The sequence below is a fragment of the Corapipo altera genome, unplaced genomic scaffold, assembly GCF_003945725.1.
Source record: "Corapipo altera isolate COAL_440 unplaced genomic scaffold, ASM394572v1 0, whole genome shotgun sequence".
Lineage (NCBI taxonomy): Eukaryota > Metazoa > Chordata > Aves > Passeriformes > Pipridae > Corapipo > Corapipo altera.
Window position 1 is genome coordinate 13,731,060 of NW_020884872.1, and position 25,966 is coordinate 13,757,025.

General features: G+C 41.5%; 1 non-coding gene across 1 annotated transcript; it reads left to right on the plus strand.

The window, feature by feature from the left end:
- The first annotated feature begins 24,328 nt into the window (after positions 1-24,328).
- On the plus strand, positions 24,329-24,478 carry LOC113951864. The gene has a single exon (XR_003529305.1). It is a non-coding gene; the product is annotated as a U2 spliceosomal RNA (small nuclear RNA).
- Positions 24,479-25,966: the final 1,488 nt, after the last annotated feature.

Here is a 25,966-nt window from a genome sequence, read left to right on the forward strand (position 1 = left end):
CTCCCAAGAGCTACTCAGAGCTGTCAGCTCACCCATATTTGTCCCTAACCAGCTGCAGATAAAGTGAGAAAGGAAATCCGAACAGCTTCAGCTGTAGCTTGCTGGTAAGACAGTCCTCTTTGGACTGCAAGGGAGGAGAGCTTGTCTCAGCACCTGAGGCAATAATTCAGAGGCATAGGGACTTGCAAGGGCAGGGAGTTTTCCCTGGTATCAGCAATAAATTATCTCAAAAGCCAGGGAGGAAGGTGTTATGTCTCACTTTCTCAGTCAATGAGCACTGTACAGAAACACTAGAATGCTTCTGAAGGCAGGACAAAATGTGGGGGAAAGATGGTATGTTGCCTTCTCATCATATGGTGTGGCTCACAAGCTAGCTCCTTCTCTCTGCAAAGGAGCAGCTCTGATCTGCCTTATAAAGATTTTATCATTCAGAAATCTCCCTTGAGAAGTCACACTCCCTCATTTCTCTGTCTTCCAAATAAAAGGCTCTCCATCTCCTTCTGTATCTGAGAGGGGAGGGCAGTTTCTCCCCAGGCTGTGATGCACAATGCATGACAATTCAGGCAGCTCTCAGGGAGCTCTCCTATTCCCAGAGTAACTCAGCCTTTGCCCATCTTCTAATCCCTGAGACGTTAAGAACAGACACCCACACAGCTACAGCTCTGGGAAATGCTTTCGCATTGAGGGATCCAAGAGCTCATCAGTGGTACCACGGTCCAGCTCTCTGGTAGTTCTCTGAAGCTCAGTAGCCCAGGGTTGTCCTTGTGCTCTCCTGGGTGTCCTAAGATTCAAGAAAAATGTGAGGCATAGGTATGCACCCAAGGAGTGTCCCAAACCGGGTGCCACAAAAGGACATGCTACTTATGAATCAGCTCTGCAGCATAACAGGATTCTTTAAAACTAGTTAGCTGAAAAGCTGAGGGAAGCCTCAGAATTTGCTTAATTTGCATTGTATCAGTTTTGTAAATACCTCAGAAGGGATATAGCCAGGTAACTTGTTTCTACCATTAGATAACAGCTGCTTTACACAGTAATGAGCAAAAAGTGAAGGAAAGGAGAAAACAGTGTTCTACAGTTGTGTTATGTCTCCTGCAGTTCAACTGAACAGCTCCCTGGTTTGAGCTCATGAACATTTACTGTACATTTATTTTATGGGCTTCAAGTAACTCTTTTCAGTCAAAGGATTTTTTTCAGCACATATGGGCTTCCAAATATAGTGAAACCAATTTGCTTTGAAAAGCAGTGTATCTGCTGAAGGGCAGTTTTATTTTTCTTTAGGTAAGGTTCAACTTTTATGCACAGCAGGATCCTGAAATAAAAAGCCCACTAATTAGGGGAAGGAGGAGACAGCATACTAAAACTAGTTTAAAGCTTGGTGAACTATTTTAAAATCTCCAAGGATCCTGACCTCAAACCCTTTATACCAACTATTCCCAATTATTCAAGCTCCTGTCAGCATTTAAGCAAGAATGAGCAATCACTACTTTACTAGCTGTGTGTCTATTAAACAAAAAAAAAATTGTTTATGCATTTGAAGGATCATCTGTAGACATTTCAGTGAGAATACACTCAACAGTGATTAAAGAAAAGTAGGTCTGCCAAGAGGTCTGCTTAGTAAAGCAATGAGACTTCGCTGCCACACCTTGTGCACTGCCCCATTCATTTCTGCCTGCCTCACATTTCAAGCCCTGCTCTCATGAAGAGTAGAAGCTTGTTTTTTCCCTTTTTCTGCTGTAACTCCATTACTCTGGGAGCCAAAGCTAAAACCTGGAGTTCAGAAACTTCTAGGGTCTAGGTGCCACATCAGCAAGCTGAGGACCCCAGGAGCCAAAAACCTAGTCTGAGAGGGAAGTTTCCAAGAGTTTGCCAGTGGGAAGCATTAGCAGTGAGATCTTGCTGGCAGGATGTGATACCTAAAGCTAATCATGGTATGTGAAGTGTCAAGATGTGAACAACATGCCCAGACCTTGATTATAAATAGTGGGAAATCAGGTTCTGGTTCAGCTCCCCAGCATCATGTCCTGGTGCCACTTGAGACACTCAAGAACAGCCAAGACACCCACATAGGGCTAACTGATGTGATGTGGAGCTTAGGGAAGATCTCAGCCTCCTGGAGGGAGACAGAACATAACACTAGAATAATCTAGTAATTATTTGCTACATTTGAGTGCATGAACCTTGACCCTACTCAGTCCAGTCAGCAGGGTCAAGGGGATTCACCTACAACAGATACCAACATTTGGCCTGGTCAGTAGATCTCCTGGGTCAATTGACAATATGGTCGTATTGAAATTAGGAAAAATTTTTCACTGAAAAGGTGGTCAATCATGGGAACAGGCTGCCCAGCAATGTGGTGGAATCACTGTCCTTGGAAGTGTTCAGAAAATATGTAAATGTTGGCAGTGCTGGGTTAATGGTTGGACTCAATGATCTTAGAGGTCTTTTCCAACCTAAATGATTCTGTGAATTTCACTTTAAACATAGTAACACACCTGAATTCCTACTCACCTCTGGAGCGTACATGCCTCCGTTCACATAGGAACAGAGTGATTGTCCTCTGCAGAAGGGAGGTACACAGCTGAATGAGGTCCGGTCTCCTTAAATGTTTGGTGAGGCTGGTAAAAGGGCTTTTACTCTTCAAAGTTGTTGCTGTGCACAGTCAGTCATGAATGGAACAATCCTGGGACAGAAAGGCCTGTACAGTATGTGGTGACGACTCCCATGGGAAAAATTATCTGGCTTCTCACCCTGGATTGTGGGGCTTGGGGTGAGTTTTTTTGAGTTTATTTGTTCATTTGGCAGAGGAGGGGGATAGTTATTTGTGGTTGCAAAAACGCACCATCAGTCCCTGTAACTGGAAATGATGTCTGGCTATTTTTCTCCCCAGGTGACTGACTTACAGTCACAGGGCTGGAAAGCTCAGTTTCCACTTAACTGCCCTTACCCTGTGTCATTACTATCCCCAGGTTCATTATGCTGCAGCAGAAAGAGAAGTTTTGGAGATTACTCCTTACGTGGCCTCACTGAAGCCTGATCTCTTGAGTCTGACATTCACAGTTACACAGTGAGGAAATAAAACTGAGAACTCTTTTCTGTATAAGCATCCTTGTTTCAAGAGACTACCAGATTAGAGAAGACATATTATTTGCTGGTGAAGGGATTCCCCAGCCAAGAAGCATGACACTGCCCTAGACCACAGGAGGACACCACTGTTAAGATATAGCACAACATGCAAACATGGTTCATGGAGTAATATTACACCAAAATAATGTCCTGACGGGGTATTATAGTTTTTAAATTGTATTCTGAGAACCTCACTGTAGGATCTGGAAAAGTTTCTCCAAACAGAGAGGCATTCTGGACCACAAAGATGCATTAAGGGTTGACAAAATGGCACCCAGCGAGAGTGGCTTGACAGCTAGGGCTTGTGCCACCTCCAGTCAGAACAGGTCGGCCTGAATTGCTTCCAGGACATTAAAAAGCTGTTACGTTTCACCAACAGTTCTTGTCTTCCACAGCATTTTGACCTATTGTCATTGCACGAGAAAAGGTATTATTTTTACTATTCAATACCTGCCACAGTAAATCAAATTCCATATATTAATAAGAGGCTTAGAGTAAGTTAAATATCAGTGGATTAATAAAATATGATGGATGATGATTTCTAGCTAACATAGGCATTTGTAATATTGTTGCATGTTTTAATAAACAGTCATCAAAATAATTTGTGAGGATGATGTGTATTCTGAATGCATGCTTTGTGCCTTACTTCCCCTGCCCCGCTTCAAAAAACATTATCAGCTGCTGTTGTGCGGTGGCAAGCTTCTCTGCATATGGAAGCAAGCGCTCCCCAGTTATCACAGACTGACATTCAGCACCTTCGCTGATGTGCAGATAATGTCAGCCTGGATAGGTGGCAGGGAGCATCTTGTCCAGCCTTCCCTGTGGTAAGGAAAGATAAGCATCTCCAGCTGTCAAAATCCTTCTCCTTTCTTCTGTATGCAAAACTTACATCCCATTTGTGGCAGCTGAGGATGAGAGATATGCCCTTGGTTTAACATGCTTTGCAGTTAATCCTCTCCAAAGTGTGTTTAAAGCCAACAGCAGTAACTCAGTCTATTAAGGGATTTGGTCAGTGACCATATTTTAATGACCATCAGATTGACGGTACCCCTCTTATTATTGTAATTCTCTTGTGGTACTTATGCATGCATTGCAGGTACAAGCAAAAAGGGAGGAGAGAATTTAATAAATCCTGGGGCCTGAGAGAAATGCAACCCTGGCCAGGAACAAAATGTGTGCCATTTCATTAGTTTTGGTATCATTACCTATCTCAATTTGCAGAAACAAGCTGCTTATAATTGCAGTGAAGAGCCTGATATCTGATGGTTAGTATTTTAAGTATTTTAAATAGCACATGATGATATAAGCTGGAACTATTGTGCTTCCTCTAAACAGTGGCCTGTGGTGACACAGGCTGTTACAAATCTAGCAAAACACAACTCCTAGGCATAGGTACTAGGTCACAATACTATAGTACTAGGTAACTAGTACTATAGGTACATAGATAAACTATTTTGATACTACAAGGAATTATTTTTAATCCTGATTTCTTCATGTTTATGTGATTTCATTGAGTGTGCCTATGTCCATATTTGCCTGAAAACTGTTCGGTCAGTAACTAATTTCAGGCAACTTATACAGAGCTTTTAAGAGTATCCTACTTTTGCCAGCTCTGTGAACACTGGGTCTCTGAATAGAGTTAAAAGAGACACATTTAACACCCTGATGAGACCAAAAAGAGAAAAGGAGACAGAGAAATGTTCTTATCTTATTAGACATCAGCACACTTGCTGCCAGACACAGACCTCAGGTGTATTCCCTGCCTGCCTCGTCAGGACTCCTGGCACCGCATAACCCAGCCTGCACACAGCAGCTAAACAGCAGCAGCTGGACTTCATACCCTGCCAAGCACAGTTACACTCAATAGCACAAACACACCTGGACTTACTGCTCTGGGGTTCCCTGTGTTCCACTCTGATGCGTGAACCTCCACAGGCTGGGAGAGAAACAAATGCATGGAAAATCGGGGAGCTGAAGAAAACATATTTAACTTCTCCATCTAGGAGCTGATTACTTTTAGCCACTGCAACAGCTTGTCACAGGTCTCTCCTGAGTATTTATGTGCCATTGGGTTTCAACCATTGGGCTCTGAGAAGCCCTTACTTGTGCCCCAAGGCTATAAATTCCTGGGAGCAGAGAAAGGGACAAATCCAAATCTCCCACAGCCTGATGGAGAGCTTTAACTGCTGAGTTATTACACAGCAGGAGAAGCATCTGCCTGCTTTACTAATAGAGAAGCTGCACAACTCCAGAGTATGTGTTGCATCCCTCTTGGAGGTAGGCACTTGACAGCAACTGAAAACCAGACTGCCTTTGGTAGCTCTGCTCTTGACACTTTAAGTCCCACAGATCCATTGGTGACATACCTTACCCTGTCTGTTCCCTGCATAGAGGATCCATAGAGGATCCACTCTGATGACATGGATTCCTCCAGCAAACAGTGCCTGGCACTCACTGCTCCATGCTAACGCTGTCCTGCTGGACAGGTATAAAACCATAGAAAGGCTTGTGTTGGAAGGGACCTTAAAGATCAAGGTAGTGATTCTGCAGTTGAAGAACAGCCTTCCCAGTCCTTCAGGCAGACTGAGGTGTGAGGACGCTTCCAGAGATGGTCAAGTTCAACCCCCATCAGTCCAGATGTGTCTCACCAGGGCAGAGTCACTTTCCTGGACCTGCAGGTGACACTGCCTATTGCAGCCCATGGTGCTGTTGGCATTTTTTGCAGGTAGGGCAAATTGCTGGCTCCTGAAAAACCTGGTCTCCACCAGGACCCCCTCATCCTTCTCTGCAAAGATGCTTCAGAGCCAGATGGCCCCTGGTGTGTACTGGTTGTTCCTCCCCAGAGGCAGGACTTGACACTTTCCCTGGTTAAAATTCACGAGGTTCCTGACAGCCCATTTCTTCCATCTGTTGAGGTCCCTCTGGATTTCAGCATGACCTTCTGGTGCACCAGACACTCCTCCCAGTTTTGTACCAGCTGCAAAACCTTTTGCTTTCCCACAGCCAGCACACTACTGTGGGATGACTCTGTGCTTCAGTGTGAGCTGACTGCGTTGCTTCAACAGTCCCAGCCAGGGCTGAGCCTTCTCTTTGAGACTCTGTGGGCACCAAGAGGCCAGGGCAGGAATCTGGTCTATTTACTATTTTACAATAAAGTTACAGTTTTAGACAATTTACAAATGAACACCCAAGGTCTGAAATGCCTCAGGTGTGCAAGCATGGAAACTGTGCCCTGAACTCTTTTGTGTAGCTCACCTTAAACTGTTAATATCTGCTTTGCAACTACTTGTCTGAAAATGTATTTCATCTGAACCAACTGCTGTGGAGGACTGAACCAGTATTTTGTTTTGAGACATGCTAGGTACAGCAGAAACCACATTTCTACCTCCAACACAAATGCTTGCCTCCCCCATCCGTATGTTTGTTCAGCCCCAACAATAAGTCATCTGTTTTTCATTGCTTTTTCTACTGGTAGCCACCAAAAATCAGTATAAAAAAAAGAAGAAAAAGTGGAAAAACCTCAGAATCTGAGAATTTTAGTGCAGTGCTACTAGAAATATGGGTGTATTTTTAAGGCAACTCCATTTGGCTAAGTTCATGCAACTAGAAAGGAAGGTAAATGAAAATATAGGGGTTTTTTTGTCATTGTGACTATCTGTTTTACCTTTCCACAAATAATAACAGGTTCTAAAATGTTAGGGTTTGTTTTTTGCTGAACACAGGATTTCACATGTACTTCACAATACAGGTGAAGTAAACAGAAATAATGGCATGTAAACAAAATTGCAAATGTGTCTGGGGGAAAGGTGGGGAACATGCCAAGTCTATAATCACACCTCTGTCAGCCTGGCTGCTCTCAGTTCAGATGGCAGGACAGTGCTCTCTAGGTATAATGGAGATCTATAAATAGCTGCATCATTATATAACCCAGCAGCAGTCTCATTCTCTTTCTAAATATAGGCTATGCAGCAAAGGACAGTCTGGTGATGTGTTGCTACTGCTACCGATTAATAGCATGACTCACACTGCCCAGCTAATAAAAATGAAATGTGTGCCTTGGAGGTACTGCACACATATTTATAGGAGGGGAAAAAAACCCCCACGACATATTAGATTTGGTTTTGTGACCACTGGAGGGGAAACTGAAATCTAAGTGTATTCATAGTGCAGGGCAATAATGACTTCAAAGAAATGTGAAGTTGCCATTATTGAAATGTTTAATGTCTTGTGTTCTGTTCATAAAAAATAGTTTATTGCATTTGAGTAATTAGTGCTCACTCATTTGGGGGGTTGTTGTAATAATCTCACATTTCCTAGTTCAACATAGCTGGCATGCTTGGAATGGAGGTTCAAAGGTGGGTCATGTTCACTCAGGACAAATGTACAGAGCTCCCACTATCAACCAGATGGCACGTGCACAAGTGAGGGAAAGTTTTCTATAACATATAAATACTCTTTATGGAAAGAGCTTTGAGATCAATGCAGCAAATTACATCTAAGACAGACTTTGACCTTCAAACTTTAATTATCATAAATAGTGAGGCATGTACACACTTGTTCAGTCATACTGCCTGTGTGCCCCCTCACATCCAGCCTGCAATCAATATTGCCTTTTCACACACAAGAATTTTACATCCACCTTTTTGTATTTCCAGGTAGGGTGCTGTCTTTGCTGAAGTCCTTGCTGATGTCTTTATTTAATTACTTGGGGAAGGTGAATGTCTAACTTCAAATTGTGAATTTAACTTTGATGGAAAGTGCTGCAGTCGAGTCTCCTTATAGCTCAGTACACTGGTCTTTGCTCAGGAGGAAAAGAGCCTTCTGCAGTGAAGTGCAACATCATTTTGTACCATGATCTTCACCAATTTGTCCAGACTTTCATGTCTTTCTTTAGGAACAGTTTGATGGTCTTCCAGGAGCCTGCTTATGCAGTAAAGCAGCTCTCAACAGGAGTAAAAGTCCTGAATTGATGTAACATCTGTTACTAGAAAGAAATTGCTTGGGGAATAGAAGGAAGTCACTCCAGCATTTGCATTACCTAGGGCGGTGAGAGGAGCTAAGCTAAGGTCTCCTCTTTCTGTTGGACAGCTCCTGTTGCTGCAACAAGACCCCTCATGCTTCCCTGGCACAGCTGCTTCTCCTGGCAGCAGGAACAGTGGCTCTGTGTGTGTACCCCCCCATATCCCAAAGTCACCTCACCCTCCTGTGTAGTTCAGATGTGGCTTGGGGACACCCCTTTGCCCTCCCTCTTTCTCAGTGTCTGGAGCTGGAGACTAATTTCTGAAAATATCTGGCTGATATCATTTACCAGGTTCACTGTTTTGCTTTCGTGTAGCTCACTATAACCCAGAAACAAAACTATACTGACCACTGACACAGCAGGCACCCAGGTGTTTCAGCCATTGCATGAAGCAGCCCTGAGAAGGGTTCCCCAGGAGATACCTGTTGGAGCAACTGGGGAATACATACCTCAAGGCAGCTGAGGAAGGTCCTGGTGTGAACTAAAGGTACCTACCTCAGCAGCTCAGTCATCCCAGCACCCCGTTGCTACCAGCTCTTTGGCTTCCCCACCCAGCCAGCAGCCACAGTGCCTTCCCTGCACCCGTGGGGAGAGACACCATGGTCCTGGCTTTGCTCTGCCTCCAGTGTGAACTTTGCTGTGAGATGTTCAGTGCTTTTGCTTTCAAGCTCATCTCTGAATTAATCTCAGTGCTACTTCACACCATCATTTGATTTCATCTTGTGAGTTAAAAGGTAGATGGACATGCCCCTTGATATCTGATGTCAGGAAAGACATCAGGTCTGGCTCATGCACTGGTTCGGAATACCTCTGCAGCCTGACATGGACATACTCCAGCGCAGAGCCTTCTTGGTGTCCTTGGACAAGTGAGGTAGTTCTTGCTCACTGCTGAAACAGATGTTGCTGTTGTGTGAGGCTGAGGGAGGTTTTGTAGCTGTGAGGCCACACACAGAAGCATTGGATGACACGAGCCAACTTGAGCCTTGACTTCCTTCTCTGATATATTCTGTCCACAGCTTCTTCAAACTCCAGCCCTATGGTTCAACAGTAAATGAACTGTTTCATTACCATACAATACCCCAAGGTATTTCGATGAGGAAAATCTGAGGTTAGCAAGTGGCAGAGAAGAGGCAGTGTTATCCACAACTTCTTTTTTGCTCAACTTCTCTGACTTTTCCCAGACTCTTGTTTCAAGCAGTTAGGTGTTCTATTTGCACCTCCAGCAGCCACAGTGTCAGTAATTCTTAATTTAAACGATTTAGCTGAGTTTCCCATCACAACAACATTTTTTTCTTCTCTTCCCTCTGGGTGTAGAGCTCTGCTCCAGCTGCTTTCCTTTGACAGATTTACAGTAATAAAAAATAAAATAAGAAAACGGTTCTTTTGCTTTCAAACACAAATCTTTTGTGACAGATTAGACATGGAGGGATAACCTACGCGGCTGGAGGAGTCAGGTATTTATCTGCAGGACTGCACAGCTATATTCAGCAAAGATAGGGTACCAGCAGCTTGATCTTTGTCACATGAATAACCTTAAAACCTTTTAAAACCTGGGGGAGTTCTAAAGAAATGCTCAAAGGAAACTTGCACAGAAATGACAATCCTTATCATTGTGGAAGGTTTCTGCACCAAAAATCTCACTGCTGCTACACAGCCCTCGCAGTCCCCAGCAGTTCCACATGTCCACTCTCAGCTGAGGCTGTGAAACATGGTACCAGCAGCCAGCCCACGGCTGCCTCATGCCAGGCAGGATATCACAAATCCCCAAAATACAACTCTTGGGGGTTTCCAAGCCCAAGAACTATCATGAACCTTAAAACTACTATATGGTGAGGAAGAACCAGACCCAAAAAGGAAAGCTACCATTTTGGTGAACAGTCATATACAGAAAGATTTGCAGTATTCCTAGGTATTTCTATGAGGCTTGAATGAATCTGAAGAGAGGCTAACCGTGATGGACAGGCAGGTAGAAGATGGCTTCCCACCAGAGCTCACTGTTAGTATTGATCTGTAAGGCATTTTTAGAGCAAATCTAACCAAATGGACACTTCTGTGTCTGTGGTAAAGTGCACTGGCACTCCGCTGCTTGCATTTAAAGTAAGAGGAGGCAGAAGAATATATTGTAGATACTCTGCTGGATCATGAATTTCCCAGGGAAAGACAAAATGTTTCTTTAGGAGAGTGCAAATCCCATGTGAGGCCTCTGGGACAGGTGTTCCCTAATGTACCAGGCTTATCAAACCCCATGCAGCAAGGAAATCCAGAGTAATTAGGTCTGAAGGCACATGTAAAAGGTAGTCTGATGGCAATGTGGTAATTAAGTCCTCAGACAAGTACCAGGAGAATGGGGATGCTCTTCTCTGCTCTACTCTCTTCCAGAAAGCACTTGCAGGTTCTCTGTCGCTGGACACGTGGTGAGGCCTTGCCACTGCCCCCTGCAGACTGCCTCACAGTCAGGATTTAAAACTCACCCGACTGGCATTTCCCCAGTGGTTAGCTCCTGGCAGCACCCCGCCAAGGCTGTTCACTGAATCCTCCCGAAGGCTGATGGGCTCCCCTCGCCTTGTCTGTAACATTTCCAGGCATTAGCATCCATGCCTTCTTGGTGAATCCGCTGTGATTAATTTACAGCCTCTTCCCTGACCTATTATTTTGGAATGAGAGACAAATCATTAAACCCAAGGCCTTTTATTGATAATTTGCAAATGGGGAGATGGTTCAGCTCTTGGTATTGATCATTCGTTACAGCCACTTCCCCGTGATTATACAAAACACGGTATTTGTACCTTGGATCATGCAGGTTAAAACTGCATCTGGGAAGAAAATATGCCTCCCTATGGCTCAGTGCAAAGGCATCTTGTCTTTTACAAAGAAACTGCAGGAGGAGGAAAGGAAAAGAAGCAATATGCTGCCTAAAAAAAATATACTTGTGGTCCTGTGGAGAACAGAAAGGTCTTCATTTATTAGCTGCGAAAAAAGGTTAAGGTGGAGGATAGCATGGTGCTTCAAACCTTACAAGCATAGATTGGAATTTATTGAACCTTCCAAGTTAATACACGAACAGCCAGGCCAAAGTAAAAAGATCTACAAAGCTAAAACCCATTTCTGGCTTAATAAAAGCTAATTAATAAAGTTGGGAACTGAATATCCATCCTGCCCATCCCTCTGTCTGAAAGAAACACATAGGCCCTGTCTATGTTCACGTATATCTTCAGGGCCCCTCCAGGTGTGAAAGCTTCTCCCATCTCCTCCACTGCTTTTGGCAACATGTACCATATGAGTCTGCCTGATCCAGAGAAGCACAGACCATAGAGGACTTTAATACAATAAGCCAAAAGAAAATACAACCAGGCTACCCTTTCCTGTGGCACAGATCTGTCAGTGTACCCCACTGAGCAATGGAGCAGGAAAGTGTGGAAGGAAAGCAGCCAAGGAAAACACACAGTGGAGCTGGTTGTGAATATGCCTGAAAGGCTCTGAAACCTTGCAGGCAATATGGCACTTCCAAAACATGTTACCTGTGTAACATAAACAGGTCGAGGTGTTTCCATAAGCTCTCTGCCCTGCACAGTCCCCTGTGCTGTGGTAACGGCAGTATCCCACTTGGGACCACTGCGCTTCTATGCACCTTCCTGCCAATGTCTCTCACCATTTTCTGCCTGCTGCTGCCTGCAGTGGGACAGGCTGCAGTGCTACCCCCTCGTAATTGCCTTCAGTTCACACTTTTATGCATCTCCACTTTCTGCCTTCCTGTTTGGATGTTTTAACACTGCAGAACAGCTTCCCTTCATCCAGCGTGTCCCACTGTCAACCATTAGCAGAGGAAAAATCCCTTCCACAATCCTAGTTACAGTAAGGTGGCAAAGGCTGATAAACATGAGTGATTCTAAGTGCTGCTGTGTAATTCAAGGCAATAGCTTTGAACATTATGTTTCCTTTCTATGCTTGGAAATTTTTCTTTTTGGCAAAGAAAAAAACAGCACCCTCCATACTTTGCATATCCAAAATTAATGCAGTAGGAACCATATGTTAAAACGTTCTAGACAGGCAAGCAACCTTAGAAAGGTAAAACTTGAAGATTTTACCCTTCGTTAGCAAAATGCCATCGCAGATCATTCAAAAATCGGAGTTATTTAAAACCTGATGTATATTAATCCAAAAGTAATTCTAAATAGATGGCTCACTTAGCAGCTGTATTCTGTGTTGAAGCTCCTCTTAAATCTAAAATAGGCTTTATTTTATTATAGTGATAACAACAAAACCAGATGCTTTAGCCTACATTTCATGTTTGAAGGTACTACTGCTATAAAAATAATACACTGTAAGATGGTCCTACACAGTGCAGACTATGCCTTGAAGAGACAAGAAAAAAGGAATAGCCTGGCAAAGAATTATCACCTTTATTATACAGCTGAGGAACAGAAGCACTGAGCGATTAGCTGTCCTGCTCATAATACCATAGCAAGGCTATAGCCAGACCTAATAGGGTCTGGTTGTGCCAGACAATATGTTCTCACTACACTGCCATCTTTCTTCACTGATGTAAATGGCTTATTTTAAAAGTAGATTTTCATTGACATCAACTCTGTTAACAGACACCCAATTTCTCATGGCTGAATCACACATTAAAGGTGAATAACCCTTATTCTTCTGCCACAGGTGGCTGCTATGAGCAGCTGTAGTTATAGGCACTCTAATACTACAAAATAAGAAACACATTAATTTTAGTAAAAAAAAAAATCACCGAAGTTTTAGAACCTGAAGAGAACATTAGGAAAAGATCTTGTCATCATTAACTCTGTATGCTCTTATACTGTGAAGTGGCAGGTATGTGATTCTGTACAATATTGCCATAAAAAGCTCAAGATTTAAAGCATCAGTAATATCCCTGACATGCACTGGAAATGTAATAACCTGGGGCAGTGTTCAAAATACATCTGATTCCAGGTGACTACAGTCAGAAGTGCACACTGTGTAAAGAGCTTGTTATATGTTGCATTTGTTCCATGGTGTTTTCCCTTTGCTGAGGAATTTTCATTCATTGATGTGGACAGTTCTCTCACTCTAAGATCAATTTAGTGGAGCAAAATCCCTATGACAACAAACTATAGTAGGATAAATCTTCCTCTAGGCCAGCTGCTTTGTTTACATAACCCCGTGCTAACTTTTCTAGCACTTATGGATTTTATAAGAATATTTAACTGGGAGTGTAACGGTGGGTGCAGGGAGTACAAATAAAGTAATAGTGCATTAATTTTTTTTTTCCTAAGTCACATCTGGGCTTCTAAATTATGATCTAACTAAATTGAGAGGAAGACAAGAAAATTTGAATCACTCGAGACACGAGCAGTTATTAAGAAAAGGAGTGTGGGCTGGCCTTAAGAATAAGGCAGTGGAAGAGCAGACCTGATGCCCCAGGTGGTTTATGTTCCTATAAACCTCCATAAAGGGTACAGGAACTGCATTGCAGTCCCCATTGGAACTGACCCAGAAATATACAAAATGAGACCTGATTTTTTGTTGCAGACAGAGTTTTCTGCCGGGAAAATGGCTCCCCCTGAGACTTCCAGCTCCCTCAAGCCCATCCAGGCAGACTCCACTGATAATTGTTGCTCCCCTGAGGACTGAGGGCCAAACCACTGGTGACACCAAAGTTAGTTTCAAGACTCTGTTGCTTTTCCTTGGTGCAAGATTTCCCACCTGTTCTTCTGCTTTTGCCTTCAATGTACTCACAAGCTGCAAGAACTGTATCTAGTGTTGATGCCTCACAGTTGACTGGCAGCAGGTGGGCACAATAATGGTCTCTCTCCTCTTCCTATTTTTATTCAACCTTTTTTTTCCTCACATTAGCTAGCTACTTTATTTGTGAAATAGAATTAATATCCAAGGTGCAATCTATTCCAAGTCTTTCCCAGACAAAAATTTTTGGCAACCCTTACTCTGAATATCAGGGGTCCTGCTAACTGTTTTCAGTTTCTAGTCCTCACCAGGAGGAGCCAAAGCACTGTTGTCTTGTTATATATTGCTTCCATATTCACTGGCAGCTAGAGAGCCCAGTCACACAGAAAGGCAGATCTTCATCTCAGAGAGAATATATCTATGGATTCACCAAAAAGGCACAAGTTAGAAATAAGGCAAATATGAAGACAATGGAGATAAAACAAGATGACAGCAGAATTCATAATTTCTTCCATTTTTCAAGCAGCTCTGAGAGTCAGTGGTGACCTCTTTACAGAAGTCATCACACTGCAAGCAGAGATGTGTTTAAATATTATTTAGACAAGAAAGGGTGTCCTATTCTTCTCCTGACTTTCTCAGCCAATCTGCCTTTTGCAACAGACATCTATGCTTTCATGAAATTGCTTTTCTTTTTCCTCTCTTACTAGTCATAATTGTACATAAATCTTTATCACAGAAGTTTGCTACTCTAGTGAGACCACTTTCTGCAACTTAAAGAGCTGAGAAGCACATTACATTGTTAGTCAAAAGGGCAGGAGAAAAAAGGTTTGAGATTTCTAACTTAATTTGAGCTATTCTGTGCTCATGTTGTGCAATAATGTTAAAAGTAAAGTGTGGGCAGACACTGATTTTATAGTGTCTTGAACTTCTTCAGGGCCTCTTCCCAACAACAGTGCAATAATTCACTTACTGTATGAGCTACCCTGCAGAGAATGACATCATGTTCCAAACCTGTGGAAGAAAAGCAAGACAGAGCTAAAAAAGAAATGTTTTCTTCTGCATATATCAAGGATTGAAGGCCAATTGATTTTTCAGACCAGTCAAAAGCAATATGTATCTTTTCAGCATCTTGAAATCTAGGTCCAGTTGTACTTTTCCTTGTAACTTTGGGAAGCAAACTGCTTTCAGTATTTTTATGACAATTTTCTCCTATTGCTAGTCAAGTTGCTTCATTATTTCTAATGGGAAAAAAATTGTTTTGGGGGGGAGTCTTTCTTGGAGAAAGATCAGATAGCAGCATTTCTCTGAGTAAGTACAACATAAAAACCAAAGTGTTCACATTGACAGAAGGCTGGATTGTTAGACTAATATGTACATTTGGAGAGGAACACGGTGATCTTGTAATAGGAGGGTAATGCAGCTCCTTACAAGGTAATGGAGATGAAGTAGAAACAAAACCTTTATACCAAAGCTTCTCCTCTTCAGATTTAATTTGGGTTCCCCATGGTATTTGAGTCTTTCCTTCTGTAATACACTCTAATGCTTGAGTCAAAGCAGTGGTATCTGGGTCTCTGCTAGGATAAAGCTAAGGCAGATTTTCAAGCTAGAATTCCCTCCATGGGCAGTTTGCCATGTGCCTCTGCTGACTGCTGCCATTTTAGATTAGGCTGTAAGATGGGAGTGTGTGTAAATTTTAATTGTAGCTAAACCAGAAAATTACCTACTTGCTCTTTCAGTGATCATGTGCGCTGGACGAGTGCACTCCAGATTTCAGTGCCTTCTGAAAGGGTGCAAATTCAAGGTTATACTCCATATTATCCATTTGCTCTTTAAATATTTTCTTCTTTTCCAGCTAGGTGGTATGCCAGAGCCCATAAACCTCTTAATATTCTAGCCTTACTACACAGCTTTTACAAACAAGGTCACAGACAACAGAGGAAAAACATATAATTAATAATTATCAAGACTTACTGCTGTGTGGGCTGCAAGTCCCTGCTCAGAAATTAGAACCAAATTATTTCAGGCTTTAAAAAAGGTAGTTAAAATATCCAGCATACTCAAATTAACTCCTCTGAGAGACTACACCAGCTCCATTAGCTCCCTGCATGTATTTTTCTCCATGCTAACACATACCACATGTTTCAAATCACAGCAGCTAGTTCCTTCCCATTGCACTTGCCTTGCTCCTCACACTCCCTGAAATGCCTTTCCAGTTCCCCTTGCCTTGTCTCCTTCACCCCACCCCTGTGTTAATGCCAGCTGATCTGTAACAACCACATAGATTATTAAGCAGAGCTGGTCAAAAAAAAGGAAAAATATTTCAAGCGAATAACTGCAAAAATAAGTAATGCAATCCTAGTGTCTTCAGGTTTGTTTCAGTCACTGATAGAATGAGAGGGAACTACCAAGCAATGTAAACCTTTATCCACAGTATTTCTGAACAACTTGATTTAAACAGTATATAGTGACACTCATTATTAGAATCTGAAAGTTATCCAGGGAATTGTTGAGTATGTGTAGATTTTAAGACTAGAAGGCACCAAAGGTTACCTAATCTGACTCTAGGCATAATCCTGGATATTGAATTTGTCCCAGGTTCCCCCTGGAAATCCAGTGGTTTATTATTACGTAAAGAACTATTTTCTAGGCAAATGTTTATATAACAATCTAGGACTCGTTAACCTACCAGTGAATTTCCAGACAGAAATTTACTTTGGGTTTGGAAACGTGAAAAATGGAGTATGCATCCCTCTAAGGGACATTTTTAAGGGGTGGACCAACCCACTCTCCAAAAGCACTCCCTGAGAAGGTCTGTCCTCTTTGCGGAAAGTAACCCCTGTGTCTCAGATTTTGTATCTTTCCTCATCAAACATTGTACTTGTCCGTTGCCCAGAGACAAGGTCTGTGGTTAGTCAAATAGTACTTCAAAGGCATCTCTTTTCTCCTAGTAAAATAATAAATTATTGACTCAGATTGTGATATAAACACGTTCACCTAAAAGATAATTACTTATGTTCTTCTGGTAAATAATAAGAGGGAATCAGATTAAGAGCATTTATTCCATAAATAAAAAGTAAGATTGTATCCAAACATCTGTCACCAAACTAAATGTTTCTGCAACCCAAATCCATTTGTTAATTGTCTCCTCTGCCTGGAATGCAGCTGTTTAAGTAATTTCTGAAGTAGCATCTATGTCACTGACAGACATCTGTGCAGATAATACTCTATAAACAGAGAGGCAATCACTTCTTTCTTTTCTCTCCTCCTCCCACCCACCATTCTCTGCAGTGATATCAAGGGAGTCCGAATCCTGGTATTAATTTCTTTTTAGCTGAAATGCACCCATAAACTTTTACCAAGAACAAATGAATAAAGGAAAGTGAAGATCATTTTTCTTAAGCTAAAAAATATTTTTAGATACCAACCATGGAGATTTCTTAATATTAGAAAAGGGCAGGATTTGCTGAAATAGAAAGAACTTAAAAATAGCATTTAACAAATACTACAGCATCTATTATTTATCACAGCAGTCTGTGGATAAAGGCCCAAAGCAAACTATTTGACTTTGAAGATGAAACAAAAAGCTGAGGCAACTACTGTAAAAACTTCTTGTATTTTCTTTGTGAAAATATTTTCTTGAAATATAGCCTCCACCTAAAACAATCTTGCTGAAGAAAAGTAAAAATAAAAAAGAGCTTTAGTTGTTTCCAAATGCTCAGACGTTTAAAAGAAAGAAGAAAATTCTGTACAATGTTTCATAGATGAAAAACATTTTGTGGAGAGACCAGTTCTGTGGCTTTCTATAGAGCTACAATTCTCCCATTGCACTGCAAGCACACTGCATCATGGACTTATCACAGAGTAGTTCTCGTCTTCCAGACCCAGAACATCTGAACTTGATTGAGTACTCCTTAGGCAAAGGAATGAAAAAATTCTTGAGAAACTTTGTCATGAAACATATACTAATTATAGTATTATTTAAGAATAAAACATTTCAAAGTGTACTTTGTTTTACAGTTTGAGGGACTATTCAAATATGAAAGTTCATATATTATTCACTTGCAAAGAAGATGAGTTATTACACTAAAATCGAACATATAGAGCAGGGCAGAAAATTCTGTCATGACATAGTTGTGAATTTGAGGCATTATAGCTAGTAATTGTTCTGTTTCCAAGAAACCTGTGCTTGACAGCAGGCTTTATATAGGGACAGTTTAAGTAAAAAAAAAAGCTCCTATGAAATGTCTTCAACAGCAGAGAAACAACTGCACAGGTCCAATGTGAAGGGAACTTAGTAGGGTTGGTGCTTACTGTTGTCTTCAGAAAAATATTTTTGCTTAGCTTTCTGGATTGCATAAAATAAGAAAATTCCATATACTAGCTTGCACCTCTCTGCTCGGAACAGCAAAGGATCTTACAATGACTTTGAGGAAATCAGGGTGACTTGGGGTTCTCATGGCTTTGCTGGGCTTCAGCAAACAACAGTGCAGAAAATAAGTCAAATGTTTCATTATTCAACAACATAATTTAACTCAGTGTTATTATGTGCAAATTTTAGCATATGCACAGTCTGTACTAACAGCACCAACTCCCATTAGAAATATTTCTAAATAATACGAGATACTTGCAATTATCAAGGGATGCAACTGCTATTTCTGAACACCTACCTCTCAAAATATCTTAGTTCAGTTCATATGAAGGTTAGTGTTAGCTGTTTGCATAATATAGCCTGCTAATTGAAATTAGCATCCTCCACAATTAGCCGAAAGCCTTTCTTCAGCATGAGTGTGGTGATCTGTTGGGTTTTCCTTGCCTAAGTGCAATATCACAGCATTTAAAAATACTCTGCATGGACCCAGATTGCCATTCAAGCTATACTAGAAGGCAGCACTGCAACTGGCTGTTGTATAGACTCACTTCTTGTTGCTCTGGGCAACCTGATCTAGTGGGTAGCATCCCTGGGGAGGGTGGTTGGAACTGGATGATCTTTAAGGTCCCTTCCAACCCAAATCATTCTATGATCAGCAAAACTAGACTTGCATTGCTCATTCCACCAAGACCGTAAATAAACCCATAAAAAGAGTGCAATTCATTTTTGCAAACTTGATAAACCATCCAGGAGACTGATCTGTTTCACCCCAAGCTAAAACATACAAGAGCCCAATGTGACTGATGAGATATGGTCTACACACTACACAGTTTAGGCACAGGTTTGGAAAGTCTGAACTGAAACCCTGACAAGAGCACTGTTCACAACCACTAGTGCTCATGGTAGAGAAAAATGGAGAGTCTGACCAAACACCAACTAATTTAAAAGCCCACATGGCAGACCACATCACAGAGAGTCCTGAGTCCTCAAGCAGCACTGACCCAGCAGAAAGAATGCCAGGAAAACATCTAGCAGAGAACAGCTTGAGGCTAAACTTTGTGTTAATTTGCTTCCCTACCTCAATCTTTTCCTTTTACTGAAGGCTTTTACAACCACTGCATTTGTCAATGTCAGACACAGACAAAAAGGAAGGCAGTCAGGACAGAGATTAGTGGAAAACTGGCCAAGGGTTGCTCCCTACATTCAGTCAAGTCATTGTGTCTTGAAGCATGACAGCTTAAATTTTTTAAAGCAGTTATGTAAAATTGAGGCTGCATTTTTGTCCCTTGCAGCAGCAGGTCATTCTGCCCTCTGCCCTGGCCAGGAAGGCTCATCTTTCTGGCAGGGAGCAGAGAGAACATATTTTAAATTAACTCCTTGGCTGCCCATGAAGAACTACTCCACAGCAGGCTGGGAAAGTGCCACACCACTTCTGAAGACAAAACCACCTTCTCATGATGAAGGACAAAAAGTCCAGTTTAATGCATTGTCCATGTGTGTGGTGCTCTCTGAGCTTTATCTCTTTGCTCCTAAATGATGAGGCCGCAGGTGTATTTGAAAGCCAGGGGGTAGATAGACGAATTTGCTGTCATCGTTTTTTTTTCCAGTTTGTGTCAATTTTACTTTATTTTGCCAACAACCCCACAAAGGAGTTTACTAGCTGACCTTTCTTAGATGTGTTGTTACATGTCTGGAAATCAATTTCTAGAGTTATCTGTTGTCTTTTTTTTTTTCTTCCCTGTAGCACTTTGAAATGTGGAGGCTGGGGAGAGATAAGTGATATAGGTTTGCTGGACTGGCACAAATGTAGCAGGGACACAATTTATGACTCACCTCATTCATGGTAGATTATATGCTCTTGAGATGCTTGATGATTTATAGCTGATGTAAATTGTGATACTTACTGTGCCATTAGCAAAGCCGTTATCTCTGTCGTGAAAACTTAGGATCAATATATGTCAGCAGAGACAGAAAGAGTATTGTGAGTTTGATGATAAAAATGGGTTTGTGGAGAAGGATTCTAGGATTCCATTTGACACAGTCCTTTCAAAATGCTAAGAATAGCAATTTTAATAATGAAAATCCTGAAGTCAGGTAGTTATGTCCTTTCCATTGTGAGGTATGTGGTAATGGCTAGAGTGCATTAGCACCCTCTCTCAAAAAAAAAAATTTGCAAGTCACAACTAGGAAAAACTAGCCTGTAACATGATGCTGGCAGCCATTTCCTAGATAGAAACTAATAATATGTTGAAATTTTACTTGTTATAATGAAAATTAATTCCCAGAATTAATTTTATTCTGCAATTAAAGAAAATGTGTTTTGTAGTACTAATCAGAGCCTTCCACCAAAGAAGAGAATCAGCACCATACATTTAGGTTACTGAGCACAGGCTGGGTGTCACACTGGATAGGCAAACATCTGAGATAAAGCTTTGGTAAGCAAGCCACTGACTACAGTCAGTTCACAATAAATAGTTACACAAACTACTTACTCAAAGTAATTTTAAAAATCATTGCTCTTCAACTGACAATGCTAAAGATTAACTTCAGTTGTGTTCCAGTTATCAATCCCTGAAGACCATCACTAGTGACCACCAACATTGTGCTATTGATTAAAATTCTTTAAGACCCATAGTCCAAGCAATTATCCATTCACTTCATTCCTTATTGTCTACTTAACCAAACATGTCTCACCAATTTGGCTATCAGGATATGGAAACTGCCTATGGAAAACCACACCAAATGCTTTGCCAATGTCAAAATATTGAATATCCACTTCTCTCTCCTCATTGTATCATCAATCTTGTCACAGAAGGCAATCAGTTCCATCAGGCACAATATGCTGCTGGTAACTCCACGCTGGTTGTTTGCAGTCACCTTTTTGACATTCCAGCACCTGGATGGGACCTCTAAGTGTACTTGCTCCATAAACTTTGTCATGTCCTTCCAAAGCTGCTATAGAGCAGCCACATGGTGACATTAGCCCACTTGTCTGCTGCTCCTAGAGACATCCCATCTGCTCCATCTCGCTTGTATATGTCCAACTTGCTCAAATACTCCCTTACTCCATCTTCCTCTCCTTTGGGTGCTGCTGCACTCTCACAAACTCTGCAACCAGGTTCAAGAGCGTGAGAGGTCTGAAGGCAAGTCTTCAGCAGCATAAAAGGCAAAAAGGCACCAACTCCCTCTGCCTTTCCCACATCCTTTGCCCCTCAATCTCTACTGCCTTTAACAGCAGGTTCACAATTTCTTTAGCTTTCCTTTTTAAATTCTGTTATAGAAGCCCTTCCTCTTGTCCTTCACATCCCTTGCTAATTTAAACTCCAGCTGCTCTTCTGGTATCTCTATGTTTTCTTATATTACAGTAAATTAGTTAAATTCATCCCACTGGTAGGAAGAAAAACTCTAAGGAAGAACTCACTGGAGCCATTCACACAAGGGAACCAGCCAAATGCATCTAAATCTTTCAAGACTTGGAAGCGGCAACCAGATGGAAAGGGACAATTTCCAGATGTCAACCCTCCATGGAAGATTTCAAATCCTGAAAGAAAACAGCTCATATAAAATTCATCTTATAAGAGACATTAGAGAAAGAAAATTCATTGTTCTCTTTTGTTGCTGTGTAACTCAAATCTTTTCCCAAACTCTGACTCTTGCTCTATATTTTTAATTCCCAATGCACATTAATTACCAATTGTATTTTAATATTCTGTCAGCACATTATATCTATTTTCTCCTGGAAAACTGATTTTTTTTCCCATGGGGCATAAGATAAGCACTTTATTAATTAAGCTGCCCAGAAATGAATTCAGATGATTGGGAGTGCTACCATTTCTGTCAAGTATGGAACATCATTGTTTGGAAAGACGAAAGACAGCTCTGAAAAAAAAAAAAATTAAAAAAAAAAAAAGAAAAGAAAAAAAAATTAAAAATCCATGGTTGAGCACACACACGAGGGACAAAGCACTGTGTCGTTCAAATCCTTGCTCCCTAAGGACTTCCTAGGAGAATCTTGGTGCAAACAAAATTTTGAAAAAAAAAAGGGTTATAGTCTTCACAATGAAAGACTAAAAGGTTTTCAACATATATATATAATATAATATACATTTATATATAATATATATATAAATATAAAAACCCTAGGAGAAGACAATATGAGTTCTCAATCTTTCCTTCAAAGATTTTAATTTGCTGCCAGGCATTAACCTTCATATTTCATGTGAACTACACTGTAGTTCATCAAGGGTTCAACACATTCACTGTCTTTGCTACAAGAAATTTGTGACATTTTTTCATTAGATACATTAGGTGTGAAAATAGCAGGAAGAGAAAACAGTGACTATCAAAAGAGGACTGGTCTCTTGTCTTTTTTTTCAAGTGACTTTCCAGCCTGAGGTTGTCACTGCAGAGCTAAGACTAGAATTCATATCAGCTATCTTACCAAAATTATCTCCTCTTGTCTTTGATGGCAAATGTTTTATCTCTTTTTGTTTTGAACTTTTTTCAGTGACGCATAAGGAAAGAGTTCCAGTTTCGCTTCATTTTCCACTAAAACAAAGCCCGCACTTAGTTACACATTAACATCTGCTACTTGGTATATTAATGCCCAGAGCCAGCCTGGTTCCTCCTTTAGTCCCTGCCTTCAGGCACACTTTCCATGGCAGGGATCTGAAGCAGCAGGTTTCCAGTTGTATTACAACTTAAGAGGGCAAATAGTACGTTGCTTTGAAGTAGTTCATTTACACATCACCTCTTGCACTGTTGTACATTGCCCCTATGAAATGCTCTTCTGGGATGATATAACTGTTAACATCTTGATTTCTTACACCATACATGGTTTTTTTGGCTCCTGCAGCCTCTTCCTCTATCAGTTTGAGAATCAGCTTTCTGTTTCTCATTTCATATGGTATTTTGGCTGATACCCTCCTGTTTAATGAGTGTCTAGTCACTTAAGTCAAGGCCTAGAAGGTTTGCCTGGAAAATGAAAGGGCTTTCATGAGGGGGTCATTTTAGATCTTCCCAGATGTATTCATGCTGCGTATTTTGACTCAAATTCCACCCAGTACCTGTTTCCTTTTGTGCAGCTTGTGAGACCAGCTTTTAAACCCTTGCTTTTAAACACTCAGGATTTCTATCACAGTTTCACTTCTCTGTTTTATCACACCTATAATCATACCTCCTGTGTGTCACCTTGACACAGAGAGCAGGGCTCTTTCAGTTCCTGTACTACATAACATAGTTAGCCAATTCCTGCCATAATTATCTGAAAATTATTTTTAAAATCACATATTTCAAAGTAAAATCTTTCCAGGATTAAAGGTTGCTTATAAGGAGTTGTATTTGTTGGTGATATCCACCATCTGTAGCATCAAAACCAAGCAAGTCTTGGGCACTCTTCACATGCCCTCTGAACTCCTGGGAAATTAACTTTGATGAGGAGACATTCAGTGTTTCTGTTCTTTCATTTGGAGCCTCCCTCACTGTACTCTTGACACCAAGGACATTTCACTCAATCACCTTAAGAGAAGGACCTGTCATCTTTAATTCCACCTGATCTGTCCTTGTTTCCTGAGCTGTCACCTAATATAACACTAATCCAACAAACCAATCTAGAAATACCTTAAAATGAAAGTTTTTCACAGCAGGCATCAAACCCAGATCAGCCATTTTTTAAGCCCATATCTTCCTGTGTGAAATCATCTCTCTCCAGCTAAAACATCCCTCTTGCACTCCTCTGTCCCGCCAGCTTGTCAGGAGTTTGGTGCTGCCATACCCTCTGCCCATGACCTGCACGTGGTACAGGGATTGGCAGAAGGTGAACACTGTGCCTGTGATCTCCATGCAATGCAGGTCTTCTCCCAGCCAAGTTAAACATTCCTCTTTGGGACTTTTGCTTTTGGCAATGTAAACACTTGAATAACTTTACACCAGTCCACTACAAGTTAGGCTCTGAAAAGTTTTGATGCTGTGGGAGGGCTGGAAAAATAGTTAGGGAACCATTATTATTGTTGACAGAAAAGACAAAACTAAATTTTGAACTAGAGTTCTCCATCTATCACAAAGCAGAGTAAAAATGGTGTGTACAGGGGCAGCTCTATAAAAGCAGGCAGAGAGCAAGGCAGCACATAAGGTGCCACATCACTTCTCGACCTTTTGGCTAAGATCAAGTGTAGTATCTGTTCTTATCAGTTTAATTTTTTTTTTTGAATATTAGGAAAAAAATTTTTACAAAGAGTGTAATCAGACATTGGAATGGGCTGGCTGGAGAGGTGGTGGATTCACCATCCCTGGAGGGGAAACTGGATGTAGCACTTAGTGCCATGTCTAATAACCATGGTGGTGTTGGATCAAGGGTTGGACTTGATGATCTTGGAGGTCTTTTCCAACCTGACTGATTCTGTGATTCTGTGTTCTCTCAAGGTTTCTGTGATCCTTTGCTCACAGGAGTGTGCCTGGAGTCTCCTCACTCCTCTGGTGCACCACAGGGAGGCCAGGTTTTCAGTGTGGTGAAAGGTCCTGCTTGTGGATGGTCTGCAGGAAGTGCTGTGTGAGTAGGCAGCACTGGTGTGGTGATGCACGATGCAGGGCTGGAGGACAGGAGAGGAGCAAAGCCCCAGGCCTCCAGGTGGGATCTGCAGAAGGTGGCTCCTGAGGCAGGGAAAATGGTCCTCATGCTTTGATTAAGGGTCCTGATTTGCATGCCACTGGGGAGAGGGTTTAGGTAGGAGCAGGATGTTGGATAAATCCATTTATAAACCCTTAGAAGTGACAGGTAGCAAATTCCCACCACACACATACACTTCTCTTTTTTAAGGAATGGTGTAGGGTCAGCCCGAGGTTTAACCAGACACCAATTGCTCCCGATAACACAGAGAAGTGACCTCTCAGAGCAATGCAGCTCCACGCTCCTTCCCCTGGCTGTGCCTGTATAGCTCAACTCAAAAGAAGGCACTGGAGGGTTGCTTTGTGGCACTAAATACACAAGGAGCAAGACAAAAACATCAGACCCTGAAATTTAGGGGATGACTGCAGCAGAGCTCCTAATCCTACTTGAAAGGATGGGCTCATGTCCAATTACAGGTTTTTTCCAATCCACTGGGAAAGCCGTTACACTGATGGCAATCGGATTGGTGCAGCCATGGCAGTCTTGAAAGCATTTAGGATATCTTTGATTAAATGATATAGTGGACAAAGACTGAAATTGCTTCTCTAGCAAAACCCCAGCATGAATAGTTTTTTAATTAAAATCTGGCACTTTCACTTGTAAAATCACTTGAAAGAGAGAAAACAAAAGTGAGGGACAGGAGAAAGGGAAAATGCCTCTTTGTTTTCTCTACTGACTGATTATCACAACACTGGTTTTAAAATCCCTTTGCTTCCCTGTGTAATGAGGTTGATCAAAATTCTCTAAAGAAATAAAACAGCTGCACAGACCTCCAAAATCACACTCTTCTCTACTGCATGTGCATTGTGTTCTTTTCAACAGCTTTGTTTCCAAATTATTCTTTCCCCTTCATTGCCTCTGAAAGTCTATTACTGGATTTATTAAAACAAAGCTGAATAAGCATGCTGAATACAGACACAGTGATTGCCTCAACACATGTTTGTGCAAAGACTACTGTGCTAGCAGGTCTGAGCTGCTGGCTCTCACTGAACTGAGGAAAACCCAGCTGAAAGAATGAAAGTGTTCACTAAAGAAAGGTTCCGTATTTTGCCCTTCTATCCTACATCGAAGACCTGAAACATTAATTATTAAGCTGAAGTCAGACCACGAC